This window comes from Puma concolor, chromosome B4 (genome assembly GCF_028749965.1).
Source record: "Puma concolor isolate L17-30 chromosome B4, mPumCon1.1.hap2, whole genome shotgun sequence".
In the NCBI taxonomy this organism is placed as follows: domain Eukaryota; kingdom Metazoa; phylum Chordata; class Mammalia; order Carnivora; family Felidae; genus Puma; species Puma concolor.
This window is the reverse complement of record NC_141673.1, coordinates 132810667-132827029: the sequence shown is the minus strand read 5'-3', so window position 1 is coordinate 132827029 and position 16363 is coordinate 132810667. Positions and strand designations below refer to the sequence as shown.

The 16363-nt window shown below is 50.5% G+C and overlaps 1 long non-coding RNA gene across 1 annotated transcript; it reads right to left on the bottom strand.

The window, feature by feature from the left end:
* Window positions 1-319: 319 nt before the first annotated feature.
* On the bottom strand, window positions 320-12255 carry LOC112867610 (uncharacterized). Its single transcript, XR_015254039.1, has 3 exons — window positions 12064-12255; window positions 9782-9877; window positions 320-1152 (listed from the first exon to the last, which is right to left on the bottom strand). It is a non-coding gene; the product is annotated as an uncharacterized LOC112867610 (long non-coding RNA).
* Between the last annotated feature and the right edge of the window lie 4108 nt (window positions 12256-16363).

Genomic DNA, 16363 nt, shown 5'->3' with positions numbered 1-16363 from the left:
TTAATTACCTCTGGAGGGAAGAAGGGAGGGAGTCAGGAGGGAAGGAGGGATGAGGGAGAGAAGGAGGGAGGGAGGAGAGAGAGGAGGGAGAGAGGGAAGGTGGGAGAGAGGAAGGAAGAGGGGGAGGAAGGGAGGCAGAAGGGAGAGAGGGAGTTAGGAGGGAGGAGGGAGGGAATCAAGAGGGAAGAGGAGGGAAGGAGGGAGGGAGAGGAGGGAGGATGGAGAGAGGAGGGAGGATGGAGAGAGGAGGGAGGGAGGGAGGCGAATGGAGGGAGGGAGGAGGGAGGGAAGAAGGAGAGAGGAGGGAGGGAGGAGGGAGGGAGGGGGGAATTTACTGGCTCGTGTAGCCAACTGTGAAGTTGAAGAAGGGGGCTCAGCTGAATGATGGACTGAAATAGAACATTCCTGTGCCACCTCATCTGTGATGGCTGCATTGTGCCTTAGCTTCATTCCCAGCCATGAGTGCTCCAAGCTCAGGACCCCAGCAGGAAGACCAAGTCCAATTCCATCTCCACAACCCCCACCCTCTATGGCGTAAATAATCAGCTTACTCCAAACACACCCAATAAGCAAGAGAGGAGAAGTTTGGGGGCCACACTCTCCTTGAGGATGCCATTTCTTTAAAGCATTAGGAACAAAGGAGGGTTTATTTGGGACTTTCATTTTTCTGCAGGAAAGGAAGGGGTAAGTATCAGTCAAGGTCCAGGCAGAAGAAACAGACCACCCTGGTTATTTGAATGGGAAGATTTAATATAAAGAAATATTGGTAGAAAGATGGAACGGCTGAATGAGGACCCAAGGGGATCTGGAAGGGGCAGAAGCAAGGGTGGGACCAGTCGTGGCAGTGGGAGAAGGGACACGAGGGAACGTGGGTGGGATCCTGGCTCCTTCAGAGACACCAGGCTGGAGGGAAAAGCAGCCAGAGGCTCCGAAGGAACTTGCTGGAAGGGTACCATTCCCGAAGCCGGCCAAGGACAGACGCTCACAGGGTCCAGCCCCCGTGGTACAGGCAGACTGCATTTGTTGGGTCTTAGTTTCTCCGATGAAACACAAATGGGAGGGGTTTCTGCTGTCTCTAGCATGGCGTCTGGCGAGGTCTCTGGTGACCGTGGTGTTTCTCTCCGGAAAGGCCGGTTACACACCGAGCAGGGCCTGCGGATTAGAGGCCTAATGTGTGTTCTTGGCTTTAATTAACGTCCATTCTGATCTCTTTCCGGGGACAAGAGCTGGCCTTCTCACTTCACTGATCCTGCAAGGACTTGGGGATGCAGAGTAACAAGGAGGAGGCAGGGTCGCCTCCCTCTATCCCCTCCCAGGGAGAAGGGACATGCATTCTTGCCCCTCCCCACCCCCCGCCCGGAGCTGGGCTGCCTCTGCAGGTCACTGTTTATTCAGACCCAGGTGCCCTTCTTTTCAGTCTCTGGCGGGACAGGGTGATGGCCCAGCCCAGCCACCGTGCCCTTTTCTCCCCCTTGCTGATGTAATGGGGTACTGGGTGTGCTTTGCTTTGGTCGCCTGCCTGAGGCCCTTGGTAGAAGGTGATGACACTCTACATCTCAAGATTTTGGCTGTGGCCTCCTACAGAATCCGGCCCAGCTTCGCGACTCTGAGCTGCACCGGGAGACGACACTCACTCCACTGCTACAGAAGTGGTACCTGCTTCCCCATTTGCTCCCGCTCCTTATGACTCAAGGTCCTTTGAAACGTGCCGGGCAGGATGGGGCCAAGACAGGGCCATACATTCCCGAGCTCCCCGGAGCTAAGAACGCTTGCGACAGCCACCCGGATTCCTCACCACGGCGATCCCAGTACACCCGCCGTGAACAGACAACAGACCCCGTATTGAGTGTAACTGTGCTTTGAGGAGGCCAGGCTACAGACGGTTTGAGTCCTACTTGGAAAGTGTATATATTTGCATCCTAATTGCATCAGTGCTTCCGAACCTCTCCGCGGGATTCTGATCCACAGGATCCAACGTGATAAATTGCACGGATGCAGCACATGCCTAAGCGATGAATTTGGCACAGAGTAGATCCCGTGGAGAGTGCGCGCAAATGCACGAAGTAAAGACTATTTCGGAGAGTTGGTGGCACGGAAAGCATATGTCCAGGTTGTTAGAGCCGAACACAAAAGAGGAAAATCTAATCTTTCATCCATCAGCCAGTCAGAAGGCAAACTGGTCATTTCCCCAAATGGCACTTCTCTTCAACAAACAGTGCCCATAAAAGCAGGGGCTCCGAAACTTTAAGAGGCCATAAAGACCTTGGCAATGGCACAGGGCTGTGAGAACACAGACATGAATAAATAAAACCCAAAGCTGCCGTTGAGACACAGCCGAGTCTGGAAGGATGTAGATGGACAGACTCTGAGAGGAGAGACACAGGGACCGCTCCACCTGACAGCATGCACTTGAACCGGGGGGTAGCCGCCCACCCAGCACCGGCTCCCCCAAGCCCTGAGCGACCTCTGGTCTGCCCTTCCCATCCAGCTGTGCACGGAAGACCGGATGCAGCATAAAACCAACGCCATCTGTGGGTCACCAAATAGCGACCTCGCTGAGCGACTCACGGGCCCCCAGACGCTGTCCTCTGAGGAGGGAGAAGACAGGAACCCGCGGCTGGGGATGGAGGCACACAACGCCCTGAGTTAGCCAGTTCACATTCAGCCACCAGACAAGGTGCTTCAGGCAGAGAGAACCACTCGTCTGGGCTCTGCTCTCAGTGGCGTTCGTGGGGCGTGCTCTCTATGGGGCAAGTCTGACATCGAATGCTGGATTTCTCTATTGAGAACCAGCTACAAAGACCCTGCAGCCTGCTTGTGCTGAGGTTTTGTCCTCGATTTAAAAAAAACCTTTTCCCCGAGGACTTGTGAGCGGGGGACTGTAAAGAATTGCAACGAGGCCCTTGAAGTCGGACAGAATTAACATGACTCATTCCTCCTGCTGGATCTCGACAGGACACTTGAAACCCAGACCACAGACACTTAGCTGCTTTCCCAGGGCTGCATGTCAAGGCTACAAGCTTGGTTAAGCTTCAGGGATGATTTGCGATAGAATTAGAGTTGAAGTTTGGGGTTTCTGTGTGTGTGTGTGTGTGTGTGTGTGTGTGTGTGTGTGCGCGCGCTCATGCGTCTGTGGTGGCAGTGGGGGAGGGGGTCTTATCGTCACCCGCAAGCACACCTTTCCAATCAAGTGCCCAAATACACATTTATTCTATGCACTGAAACAGTACAGGCAAACAAGACCCGGGGTGGCTGGACGGATAGAGGTTCCATGAAAGCCGCTGGAGGGAGGCAGAGTTTAGGACGCAGGAGTCTCTGCCTCAGTTTCAGCAGCGCTGGTTGGCGGAAGGACATGAGAAAGATGAGGCAGAAGGAGACACGAACCTATGAGAGGCGCCTGGGTGGCTCAGTCGGTGAAGCGTCCAACTTCGGCTCAGGTCATCATCTCACCGTTCGTGAGTTCCAGCCCCACTCTGGGCTCTGTGTCTGCCTCTCTTTCTGCCCCTCCCCTGCTCATACTCTGTCTCTCTCTCATTAATAGATAAACATTAAAAATTTTTTTAAATAAGTAAACCTATGAGAGTCACTGTAGCTTCCCTGGGCGTGTACCACATGCCTGCACCACAAGTGATGGACCCTCATCCTCAGAGAGGCCAGAAGACAGGTCTGATCCTCTGCCTTGTGGGTAAAGAAACCGAGGCTCAGAGACGACGAGTTAAATGTAGCCGTCCTCCCCTCCTCAAAAATCATAAAGGCTGTGACTGCTTCTGAATCACGGGAATATCAAGTTAGGAAATCTCTGATTTTTGCCTGAGTTCAAAACGAGTCCACGAGGACCGTCTAGTCCGTTTGGGCTGCACTAACAGAATACCACAGTCTGGGGGCTTAAACAACAAGCTTTCACTCCTCACGGTTCTGCAGGCTCCAAGCCCAAGATCAAGTCGCAGGCAGATTCTCTGTCTGGTCAGGGCCCGCTTCCTGGTTCACAGACGGCTGCCTTCATGCCTCACACGACAGGGGCGCGGGGCGGCTCTCCCCGGTGTCTCTGTGAGGGCAGTCATCCCATCCTGAGGGCTCCCCGCTCACGAACCACTCACCTCTCAAGGCCCCACCTTCTATTTCCATCACCTCAGACAGGAATTTGGTGGAAGACACAAGCGTTCTGTCTGCCACATGGACCAAGCAAGCAACACGATCTGGGGACCACATGATGCTGGGCAGGAGGGACCCTCCTGTTCCTCAGTGGGGAGGCATGGAAGTTCATGGTCCTGCGGTATCATTTTCTACATTACACTGAGGCAAGCTAATTTTTTTTTCATGCTCGTAAACCCCACTTTTCCCCAAATAAAAACCTCTCTCCTTATTCCTATGTGAGGAAACATATTTTTGAACCCCTCCTGTTTGTCCAACACGACACCACATGCTTTGATATTTAACCCTCACGATACTCCCAAGAGGCTGGCGTCCCATTTGGCGGATGAGGATGTGGAGGCTCCGAGAGGTTAGGTCACCTGCCCAAAGTCACAGAGCGAACCACGGTCTAGTCGACTCCAAAGCCCATGTGTGCCCCTTCCCAGCTCATACTCTGTCTCTCTCTCTCAGTAATAGATAAACGTTAGATAGATAGATAATCGACTGCCACGTCTCCATCCATGGTGGCAGGAGCAGAGGGTGCCAATGAAAAAATTCTCAGGCCGAGGCTGCCGTCAGTGACGGGGCCAGACAGCAGGTGCCGCTCCCTCCTGCCAATGGGGGGGAGGAGGAAGGGGGAGAAGCTGTTTCCAGCAAGGGGCCATGATGGGGTGGCACCGGACCCCTCGGTGGGACTCCCAGGGGCCACAGTATAGACTGGAGGGATGGCGGCTGGGGCGGCAGCAGCCACTGTATTTTGGGTGTCACAGGTTGCTTGCAAATGCCTGGACTGATACTCTGATGGCAACACAGAAGGGACACCTGAGTTGATCCCCGTATGATCCCCCGGATCCCTGTTGATCTCCCTCTGCCCCGAGTGTACATCTGGTCAACCTGATGGGTCTAATAAGTCACTAGCATTGAGCTGACCTTCTCCATCGTGAGCACCTGCAGGGGACCGCAGTCTGCATTTACCGGTGTCTAACTGAAGCCGCCCTGGGGTTTCCACCACAGAGCCTGGGCATGTGGCAGAGCCAGCTGAGAGAAACCCACTCACCCCCTGGTCAGACACTGAGAGGCCCCTTAGGCAGCCTGCTGCTTGATGTGCTAGAAACGTCCCGGGCTTCTGCGAAAGACTTGTTTTCAAATCTTGGCTCTGCCACAAGCTGTGTGACCCTGAGATAATTACATGACCTTTCTGTATTCTCATCAGCAAACCTGCTCCATGCGGCTCTAAAGCAACGAAATGGAATTGCACCTGGAACGGTACGCAGCATGATGGGGCTCTAAATGACAGTGCGACGCGTTCATGGGCGAGAATGCTCCTCCACCCTCCTTGTCAGGGACCCCCCCCAACATTACACACGGACCTGCCTTGGCTTCAGTGTTCGGCCAAAAGTTTCAGGGCTGTCATCTCTGGGTAAGACAAGAAGGCTAATGTGTATCTGATAAGCGAATCACACCCCCCACCCTATGAAGGAAGGAGAAAGACAGACAGAGAGAGAGGGAGGGAGGAGAGGAGAGGAGAAAAATGAAAAGAAGAGTATTGGGAGGGAAGGGAGGGGGTGTTCAGGGAGAGAGTAGGAGCAGGTTTTCCAAGAAGGACCCCTCATCCCTTGGTGTGGAAGTTCCAGAGAGGTTTGGGGACACTCGAGGAGAGTTTGCTGTGGTTTGGAACCTGATAGTGGAACAGGACGTTGAGGGGTCTTGGCTAAGGGCTTACAGGAGAGAGAAAAACCGCATGGGAAACAGCTATGCAGTAACGGCAGGAGTCCACCAGCACTGTTGCCTGAAGCAGTGGGGAAAGTAGAAAGTGAACCTCACACATGGGGTCATCTGGCCAAGGAGACAGTCTGAACTGTCTGACTTCTTGCTGCTCTGGGAAGAGGCGAGAGGGAGGAGTGAGCTAAAGGGAGGGCCGTTAAACAAAAGGGAGCCAGGTGTCCTGGTTTGGGAGATTCTCCACCTCTCCAGATGCCAAGTGGTGCTAAAATGAGGAAAGGGCGAGGCGCCTGGGTGGCTCAGCCGGTTGAGCGTCCGACTTTGGCTCAGGTCATGATCTCACAGTCCGTGAGTTGGAGCCCCACATCAGGCTCTGTGCTGACAGCTCAGAGCCCGGAGCCTGCTTCGGATTCTGTGTCTCCCTCTCTCTCTACCCCTCCCACTCTCACGTTCTCTCTCTCTCCCTCTCTCAAAAATAAATAAACATTTTTTAAAAAATGAAGAAAGGGCTCTTCCAGGCCAAAGACAAGTGCAGGGCTCTGCCAGAAAAATCTGGTCTAAAGATGAATCCAGGAGTGTCATTGGGTCTCTGAGCCGTAACAAATAGCAAAAACCACAGACGGGTGGCTTAGCCAACTCTGTCTTCTGCAGGGCTGATATTACAGTTGAGCTGTTTTTTTTTTTTTTTTTTCTGATGGAATGAGCCCCACAAAGATTTGCAGGATACCCACAAAGTCTTACAGAAAAGTGCAGTGGAAGAAACATGGCCAGCTTGGGCTGAAAGGGACAGAGAACACACATTGAAAAGATGCTTTTGGACCCTGAGCCTTGCACAGGTGGAAAGCGGGCTGAGAAAAGGAGGCCCCCAGGACAAGGAAGGATGACTCAGAGGTAGAAACAGAGGCCACAAGAGCCGGGGAAGATTATCCGCCGGAACCATCCACCGGCACCGCCTGTTTCAGAAGTGCTCCGTCCGAACCAGTCCGAACCAGTCCGAACCAGTGACTTCGGCACATCCCCACCTTCCACCCCTGCTGAACGGGAGGGGCCACAGCATTACCCTATGCTTGTCCCGTCATTGTCTGTTGTTGAGTGTGGGAGGGGACAGATAGCTTGTGTCTCTGGTTCACAAATTTCAGATCGAAAAGACCTGGAGTTGAGGGCTCAAGGAGGCTCATCAGTGTGGACCTCGTTTGGATAAACTGATGCTCGACCAGGATGAGCCTCCGGGGGCCTTGGGAGAGCCTGGGCACATTTTGCAACGTGGACAGGCCATGAATCGCTGCGGGACAGAGGGGGATTGTGGCACCCAGCCTCCAAGATGACCCTTAATGATCCAACCCTGTGACATTCTCAGGCTTGTGTTGTCCTTCCTTAGGGAATCGGAGTGACCTGCGGAACCAACAGCAAACCGCAGAACTCAAGTGCACAACTTCCAATGCACCTCTGACCTCGTGGCTTTCCCCTTATTCTCTGGGGGAAGCCAGCGGTCACACCACGAGGACACTCGAGCAGGCCTCTGCAAAGTCCCCACTGGTGAGGAACCGAGGGCTGTGCTGACAGTGAGCACAGACTCGCCTGCACGTGAGCCATCCCGTGGAGCAGATCCTGTGGCCTCCTTCAGACGGTCGCAGCCCCGCCTGACTTTTTTAATACAACCTTGTGAGAGAACCCAAGCCCCGGGATTCTTCTAAAATGCTCTTTAATCCCTGACCTACAGGAACCATGTAGAATAATAAACGCTTATTACTGGTTTAAGCCGCTGAGGTGTGGGGTAGTTTGCTACCCAGCAACAGACAACTATTACAGGATTGAAATAAACACATCAAACAGTTCATTCAATTCATTAACTAATGATGAAGACAGTACTGTAGTTCCAAGAGCATTTGAAGAACTTGATACTTACAGGCAATTTAATGAAGAGCCTCTAGAATCTGAGTGCTAGGTTAACACAAAATAACACAATGGGGCACCTGGGTGGCTCAGTCGATTGAGCGTCCAACTTCGGCTCAGGTCATTATCTTGAGGTCTGTGAGTTCGAGCCCCATGTTGGACTCTGTGCTGACAGCTCGGGGGCTGGAGCCTGCTTCAGATTCTCTGTCTCCCTCTCTCTCTGCCCCTCCCCCGCTCATGCTCTGTCTCTCTGTCAAAAATAAATAAACATTGGGGCGCCTGGGTGGCGCAGCTGGTTAAGCGTCCGGCTTCAGCCAGGTCACGATCTCGCGGTCCGTGAGTTCGAGCCCCGCGTCAGGCTCTGGGCTGATGGCTCAGAGCCTGGAGCCTGTTTCCGATTCTATGTCTCCCTCTCTCTCTGCCCCTCCCCCGTTCATGCTCTGTCTCTCTCTGTCCCAAAAATAAATAAACGTTGAAAAATAAAATTTAAAAAAATAAAAATGAAAAAAAATAAATAAACATTAAAAAAAATTTAAACACAAAATAATACGAAACTGGGTTATCTTTTCCACCAAGTAAATTATTTTCATTTGTGTCAGTCAAAAATCTAAAGTCCATATAGAACTTCTGAGACCTTTAATCAACAGAAAAGAGCGGAGCGGAGTAGTTCTTTGTTGGGAGAGGCTGGACTGGACATGGTGGGACAGTTACCAGCATCCAGGTCTCTCTCTGCTACTTGTCAGTAACACCCCCTTGCTCCCTGCCAGTCACAACAATCCAACATGTCTGTAGACGTCGCAATGTCCCCTGGGGGACCCAGGGTGGGGAACCACTGCCTCACATAATTAAATAATCCTTGGGCAGACCTATCAAATGATGCTCACTTGGACACTGAAATGTCACTTTTTGGTCTCATTTCCGAGTTTTCAATACTTTTTCTTAACAAGCATCTGTGAGCCAGGAACTGAGGAAGGGGGCAGGAATGAACTGGTAAAGAGGGCCCACACTGTCGGAGAAGGGCATGGGGTCAGGGCGTCTGCGGGTAAGCCACATGGTGCTACACACAGAGGCTTGTCTCCAAGCGGCTCTGGCGGGGAGATGACTTGTTAGCTGATCAAAGGCAGGCAGAAGAACAGGTAGAAAGGAAAGGAAAGGCAGGATGCCCACAGAGTACCCTAAGTGAGATTCTTTGGGTTTTGTTTGTTACTTTTGAAAATTACGTTAAACATGCAAGCAGTAATTACCCAACAAAAAGAAGAAATGTGAATTCCCCATTGGGGCAGACAGATTCCTTGTTTTGAAAGGAACCATTAAATGAATTCCTTAAATGAATTCCCCCTTAAACTGATGGGGGATAGAAGCAGGGTAATGTTCACCTTTAGCCCAGAAGGCTGACCTATAGCCTGCATAATTTCAATAAGGATCAAATATGTACTGCTTGCTACCTTTTTTTTTTTTAATGTTTATTTTTGAAAGAGAGAGGCAGAATGCGAGCAGGGGAGAGACACAGAGAGAAAGGGAGACACAGAATCCAAAGCAGGCTTCAGGTTCTGAGCTGTCAGTACAGAGCCCGACGTGGGGCTCGAACTCATGAACCGTGAGATCATGACCTGAGCCAAAGTCAGACGCCCAACCAACTCAGCCACCCAGGTGCCCCTGCTTGCTACCTTCTTAAAGAGTCTCATGACTGTCTGTAAATCTCACCAATAGTTAATGTCGAGCTGAATGATAAGCAGAGAAATTTTGCAAAATCAGTTTTATGAGTAGAAACTTGAAGAAGATATTTATGATCTAATGATCATATGCCTCCCCATCCCGCCGACTCACTTAAGCACTAAGCATATAACCACCAGCTTCACACAGCAGCAGCACCACCCTTTCTGCCCATGGGTCCTGTCCCTGTGCTACTTAAATAAACCTACTAAGTTGCACCAAACACTGTCTCAAAAATTCTTTCTTGGCCATTGAGTTCTACAATCCCGCAACAAAACCAGAACATGAAGCTTTGATGACTAAATATAAAGCAAATACTCACCATGCTTCGTGTTGAGTCTGTTGTCCTCAATGTGCATGGTTGAGGCTAAGAAGCTCCACGTTCTGTGTAGGGTAAATGGCACAATCAGAATTGTACCTGAAAAAAAAATTTAATTGGTCAGTAGGGGGCTGAGAAATTGGGTTGCAGTGACTGTACCTGCAGCCTATGGGGTGATGTTTCAGCAGAAGGCCAGACAAAGTTGGAGAATTCCCCCACAAGGGAAGGGAGAAAGTCCAGAGCAGGGAACCTGGGTGGGGCTTGTAGCCTTTGGGGATGCTGTGGCCCTAAGCTTCATTTTAAGGCCCAGTGAGGGATTGTGTTGGACAATCATGTTCTGATGGACCAGTTTTGTCAATGACCAGAAGGCAAGGGAACAGTCCTGGGGCCAAAGGGGTATGCCTCAAACTTAGGGACCATTTCTGTTGTCAGTCATCCTGGGAAAAGTCTGGTCTTGAGACAGGAAACAAGGATCAGGGAGGCCAGCCTCTGATGGGAGAGATGGCCATTCTTTCTGGACCTCTGAGCAGCTGGGCTGGCCCTTGAATAAAAAATATGCCCAAAGCTTTCCTAGGGGAGGGAGGTGGTCCCTCCTTCCCATGAAGACCACTTGGAAGTCATGTAGGAGAGCCCTGTAAAGGACCCCAGGACAGACCCACCTAGAGACTCTAAAGGTAGCCACATCCAGGAGGCTTATCCCTTATCCATGCTGTACCCCCTTCCCCCTCTTTCTCTCTAGCTCGTCAGCACAGGCTGGTTTCTGTCATGGGTAGGCATTTAAGGGAAAAGCCTGTCCTGTGCCTGAAACTCAGTGCCAAGTGCCAAACCTAGTGTGCTGGTAAGGACAGCAGCCTGAGGGAGAGAGACCGTGGCCTGGCCCAATGACAAACATGAATGCTATACCACAACTGCTGAATCAGACCTCTGAGAGATCTCAGGAGACTGAGACCCTGGGCACGGAGGGGACCCAAGGCTAACAATTCACAAGATTAACAAGCAGCTGGGGAATTCATAGAAAGATGAAGTGTGGTTGAAATGTGGTCACAGACTGTGAGAGTGAGACATGATGAATGAGACAAAGGATAGATGATAAATAGACAGGTAAACAGACAGAGTTAGGTAGAGAGGATGGATGGATGGATGGATGGATGGATGGATGGATGGGTAGACAGACAGGCAGACAGAGCTACAGGTGGAGAAGATGGGTGGCTGGGTGGGTGAATGGATGGATGGATGGATGGGGGATGGGTGGGGATACAGGCAGACAGAGCTACAGGTGGAGGCTTGATGGTGAAGGAATTCAGAGATGATCACTGCAAAGGAGGCCACTTTGGCACATTGATTATTTTGAGTTAAAAGAACTGAAGAAACAGCAGGTGTAAGAAAGACACTTGCACCCTCCTTTTTCTTCCCAAAAGCAAGAGATAAACGCCCACATGAAAGTGCTCTCCCTGTTCCAGGAGGAAAGAAACATTCTTATCACCAGAGACAGGGAAATGGGTGCCGAGAGATCTATACACTCAAATATTGTTAAACAGACCCGTATCTTCCTAGACACTTCTTCACAATTTACCACTCCTAGCCCAAACCCCTTTGTCTTTTCGATAAATAAAAATGTATTGTCTCTTGGTCTAAAAGGTATGAACGCTTCCTGTTCTGGTCACGTCTTTAGGTCTTCATTACCTTGAGAAGGTTCCCACATACATGCAAATATATATTTTTTAATGTTTATTTTTGAGAGAGCATGTGTACGAGCAGGGGAGGGGCAGAGAGAGACAGGGACAGAGGATCCGAAGTAGGCTTTGCTCTGACAGAGAGAGCCCGATGCAGGGCTCAAACTCCTGAAATGCAAGATCATGACCTGAGCCAAAGTTGGACACTCAACCAACAAAGCCATCCAGGTGTCCCATACATGCAAATATTTAATTAAGCTTAAATTAAATCTCAGACCCAGCTGTAGACCCAAAGAGGGTAGAGGAGAATCCTTCCTCCTCTATAATAGGTACGTATTGATATAGGTATACGATGCATAGAAAGATAGATAGATAGATAGATAGATAGATAGATAGATAGATGATAGAAAGAAGGAAGGGAAAGAAAGAAAGAAAGAAAGAAAGAAAGAAAGAAAGAAAGAAAGAAAGAAAGAAAGAAAAAAGGAAGGAAGGGAGATAAAGGGAAGGAGATTATGGAGGAAACATTTATATTTATTATCTGCCTAAAATATGGACAAGGGGCAAAGTAAGGACATGAAAACAAATGAAAACCACAGAAGGCAAATCACTTGCTTTGCTCCCCACGATCCAGAAGGAGTTGCAGAGGCAGAGTTCAAAGCTTCCTGGGCTTTCTCTCCTCCAGGTGTGTGTGATGGAGACATTTCAAAGCAGTTGCACCCAACACCAACCAGGAGGTCACAATGCAACATGAACCAGAAGTCTGAGAGCCACAGGGTCGGCCCATTCCTGTCCAGTAGGTCACAGGAAAGGCGTTATGCAGGGGAAGTCGTCCAGAAGAGGCCTGAGGGAAGCTGGACATTGCTAGTGTCACCATAGCCATAGGGTTCCTTCAGGACGGCGCCTCTGCCCTTCACCCGCTTCCTACAGAACGGGAAGGGTATGATATTTGGCCTGCTTCCTGAGGGCATATCAAGCAGCCCACACAACTATTCTAAAGAATGTGGCTATTTGGGGATAAAAGTCCCTGTGTAGGGCTAACTAATGTCACTGCATAACCACACAAGGCCTCCGGAAACATGTCAGCCAAGTAGATTATGCCAGTGAGCAGGAGAGGGCTTTTGTGACCAAATGGAGCCCCATGGGGCGTTAAGAGTTCTAATCTTCTGTGAAAGGCCTAACTAGGGGAGCCCAGCCATATGCAATGTGTGTATTTTTCTACACATAAAGCTGATTATCTACCATTACCTGGAAACAAGGAGAAATTACTTGTAATTATTCTAGACTAAAAAATAGCAAGTTTTGGAAGTTTCTTTGACTCCCCCCCGCCCACACACACACACACCATGCCCTTTAATAGGTCTAAAGAGGAAATAATACCGAGTTGACTTGGAGTGACGCAATGGATGACAGCGTGCCTCACATCTTAAGACGAGGTGGGCGAGAAGGATCTACCTTTAAAGAACTCCAATTAAAGTAATTACCATTGTTACCAAAATTACTGTTTTTAAAAGACCGGAGTCCTCTATCGGAGAACACTTCAGAAAGCTGTGGAAAAAACCCACATGACCAGCACGATTAGGGAGAACAAAAGCCAAACATTGTTTAAAGCCAGCTGCTTAAATCCTCCCATGCCTCCCGTTCCATGGTGGGAAGTTACTGTTCCTGAAAGCCTGTCTTACTTTCTTAAGTTTTCAAAGAGCTGTCAGCAGTATTCCCCGGGGTGGGAGGGTGACACACACGTGAGCGGGGCTGCATGTGGCAGGTCACGCAGGGTGACGGCTGTCGCCTTCTGTCCCCTCAACTTCTCTTCAGACAAGGCACAACCTGTGGTTCCTTGTTCTGGGCCGAGGGGTGGATGGACCACTCTGGGCACCTGGGCTTGAGACTCCAAAATTGCAGGGGTGTGAGGAAATGATACCAGGCAGGGACGGCCACCCTGCAGTGGCAGAGGGTGCCAGAAGGTAGTCCAGAGCCCATCTGGGCTAACCTTTGTGCTCTTGACCTGATGCTAGAAAGACCTAGATGTTGGTAGGGATGCCCTCAGATTATGAGGGTAAGGACTGATATTTTCTGTAAAATACCCTAAAAATGAACTAGTAGGAACATAAAATTAATAAAACAAAGAAATGCAAAAAGTAAACCCCACAACATTGTTATTAGGCTCAACGGACAATAAAAATTACTCACTGCACTTGCTATAAAAGTTTCTAGGGGCGCCTGGGTGGCGCAGTCGGTTAAACGTCCGACTTCAGCTCAGGTCACGATCTCGCGGTCCATGAGTTCGAGCCCCGCGTCGGGCTCTGGGCTGATGGCTCGGAGCCTGGAGCCTGTTTCCGATTCTGTGTCTTCCTCTCTCTCTGCCCCTCCCCCGTTCATGCTCTGTCTCTCTCTGTCTCAAAAATAAATAAACATTAAAAAAAAAAATTAAAAAAAAATTGGAAAAAAAAGAAGTTTCTAAAAGCTTGCTCTCAATTTCTGTACTTCCCCTACCGCAGTCCGGGCCCATCCTTTCATCAGCTCTGGTCCAGGACAGCATATCCCAAAGTCGTCGCTGGAATATTGTGTCACCCAAGGTGATCTCAGGGAGACAGTTCCACTGGTCAAATGAGGTGTGGAAAACACTACATCTCCTTTTGGACAGTCACAATGCATGGGGGCATATTAAAGCCTCTGAGAAATCCTGTTTCTTTTTTAATGTGTATTGACATATTTTGAGTGGGGGAGGGGGAGGGGTAGAGAGAGAGGCCGACCTGGTCACTGTCAGTGCAGCCCAATTCGAGACTCAAACCTACAAACTGAGATCGTGACCTGAGCTGAAATCAAGAGTCAGATGCTTAACTGACTAAGCCACCCAGGTGCCCCTATCCTGTTTCAAAAGAAGCAAAAACTACTTGCGTTGAGCCCAGTTTTCCAAGTTTATTTGCTTACTTTCTCTCTCTCTCCTTTTATTTGTTTACCGATTAACTCATTTTTGTGTAACACACCCAATATTTGCCTAACAACATCCTACCAATCACACGCTAAGAAATACTTGCCTGGGGGTCCGGCCTCAGCAACGGCCCAGCCTCGGGCAAGTGGGTCAGGAATGCCGGACTCCAAAGTGGAAGATCCCAGGGGTCAGCAAGTCTTTATCTCAGCCCAAGGGGACTCCACAGTGGTGACATCTGGACCCATTTGCAAACGATGCCAAACTGTCCAACGAATTGCTCTTGGTGAAACTCAGGTTCCTCTTAACTGTTCAGCGGAGGCAGATAAGAAGCCTGGCTGTTACTGCTACTGCACTTTGGAAATTGCCTGACACATTGGGATGGGGCGGCCTTTAGAGAAAGTCTGTGCACAGAATAAGCTCGATCAAGTGTAAAGGGACTGTGGGTTACGCTGGGGACCTGCAACGCACCAGCTACAGTGACACTGTTTATCCTTCCCTGGGCTCACTCAAGCTAGGCCCAGGATGGGTTTTCCTAATTAGTTGGCATCAGGCAAACATCGCATGGTGCAATCAGTGTCCTTACAGGAGGCTTTCGAACACCACTTGGAAACACACTGGAATGCGCTAAGCCTCCCAGCCCCCCTCTAACAAATCAATTATCTACAGTCCAGTTTCCGCACACGGAACCCCAAGTGCCACTCACACCGGGGTCAGTAGCATGAGAGTCTGGTGGTGCCGGGACTCGACTGCTATCGGTTTTAGCAGTCACAGAGACAACTGGTGGCCAGCATTCTAGTACCCAGACCGCCGTCTTTCAAAGACAGGACTTCTCCGCTGTGGCATTAGAAATCAAAGGCACACCAAAGTCAAGGCCCCTTTCTGGTCTCCCGCTCAATCTCTTCAGTTTCCTGCTCCCCTAACACTGTCTTGTACCCCTGTGGCATCACCACTTTACCATCTACTCTCAGATAAGCCATCCCGAGTCACAGAAAAGTCTTTCTAGGCACAGGAGGTTTCCTGGTAACCACACAGGCGTAGTATTTAGTCTCAGAACATTGAGCCACCTGTCCGCGTGTCACATCACCCCTCCACACATGAACGGCCAGCCACTGCAGACAGCAAGAGACTTCTCGTTGACGCTGGCGTGATTGGGAAGGCCCCAGACGACGTCGCAGGCTCCTGTGTGGTTATGAAACATTCCAGAAGATTCTTAGCTATGCCTCCCAGCAAAAGGTGGATGCCGACTCCCCTCCCTGTGAATGAGGGCCAGGTGGGGGCACTCGCTCCTGACAGACTGCAGCAGGAGAGACGGCTCAGAAAAGGGGCACAGCTTCCTCCTGGCTGTCCCTGTCTCTGGGGACACCTGAGCTGCCACATGGGCAGTACCACTAACTGGAAGACACCATGCTGGACAGACCGTGAGTGGAGACCACATAGAGAAATGCCTGAGGAGACAGAGCTCCCCTGTGCCACACGTGGGAGTGAAGAATCCTCTGAGATGCCCTCAGCGGTTTCTAAACTGTGTGAGATAATACACGTTCATGGTTGTTTTAAGCCATGAAGTTTGGGGTGATTTGCTACTCGGCCATAGGTAACTAACACACTCCTCGACTGGGCCACAACCGGTGCCCTTTCTACTTCTCTTTTCGCACCACACACTGTTGGCCTGTTGAAGACTCCCCCAGATGGAGGAGCCCAGGGACAAAGGAACATCTGAGCACACCTGGTCTCACAGACTTAGCCTTGAACTGCTCCTCCCCACTGCGCACACTCTCTTCATGCTGCTCCCCTCCTCAGTGCTCACTCCTATTTTCTACTTGAGACACCTGTAATTATGGTCACTTGGTTGCTAACTTTAACACTATGTTCCCCTGACCCGTCAAGCTTCGCTCTCTCATGCGCCTGCCATGCACCTGCTGGACTGATGTACCCCATCCCGCACAAGCGAGGAGCACTGGGCGGTCCGGGCGTGGCTGGCTGGTG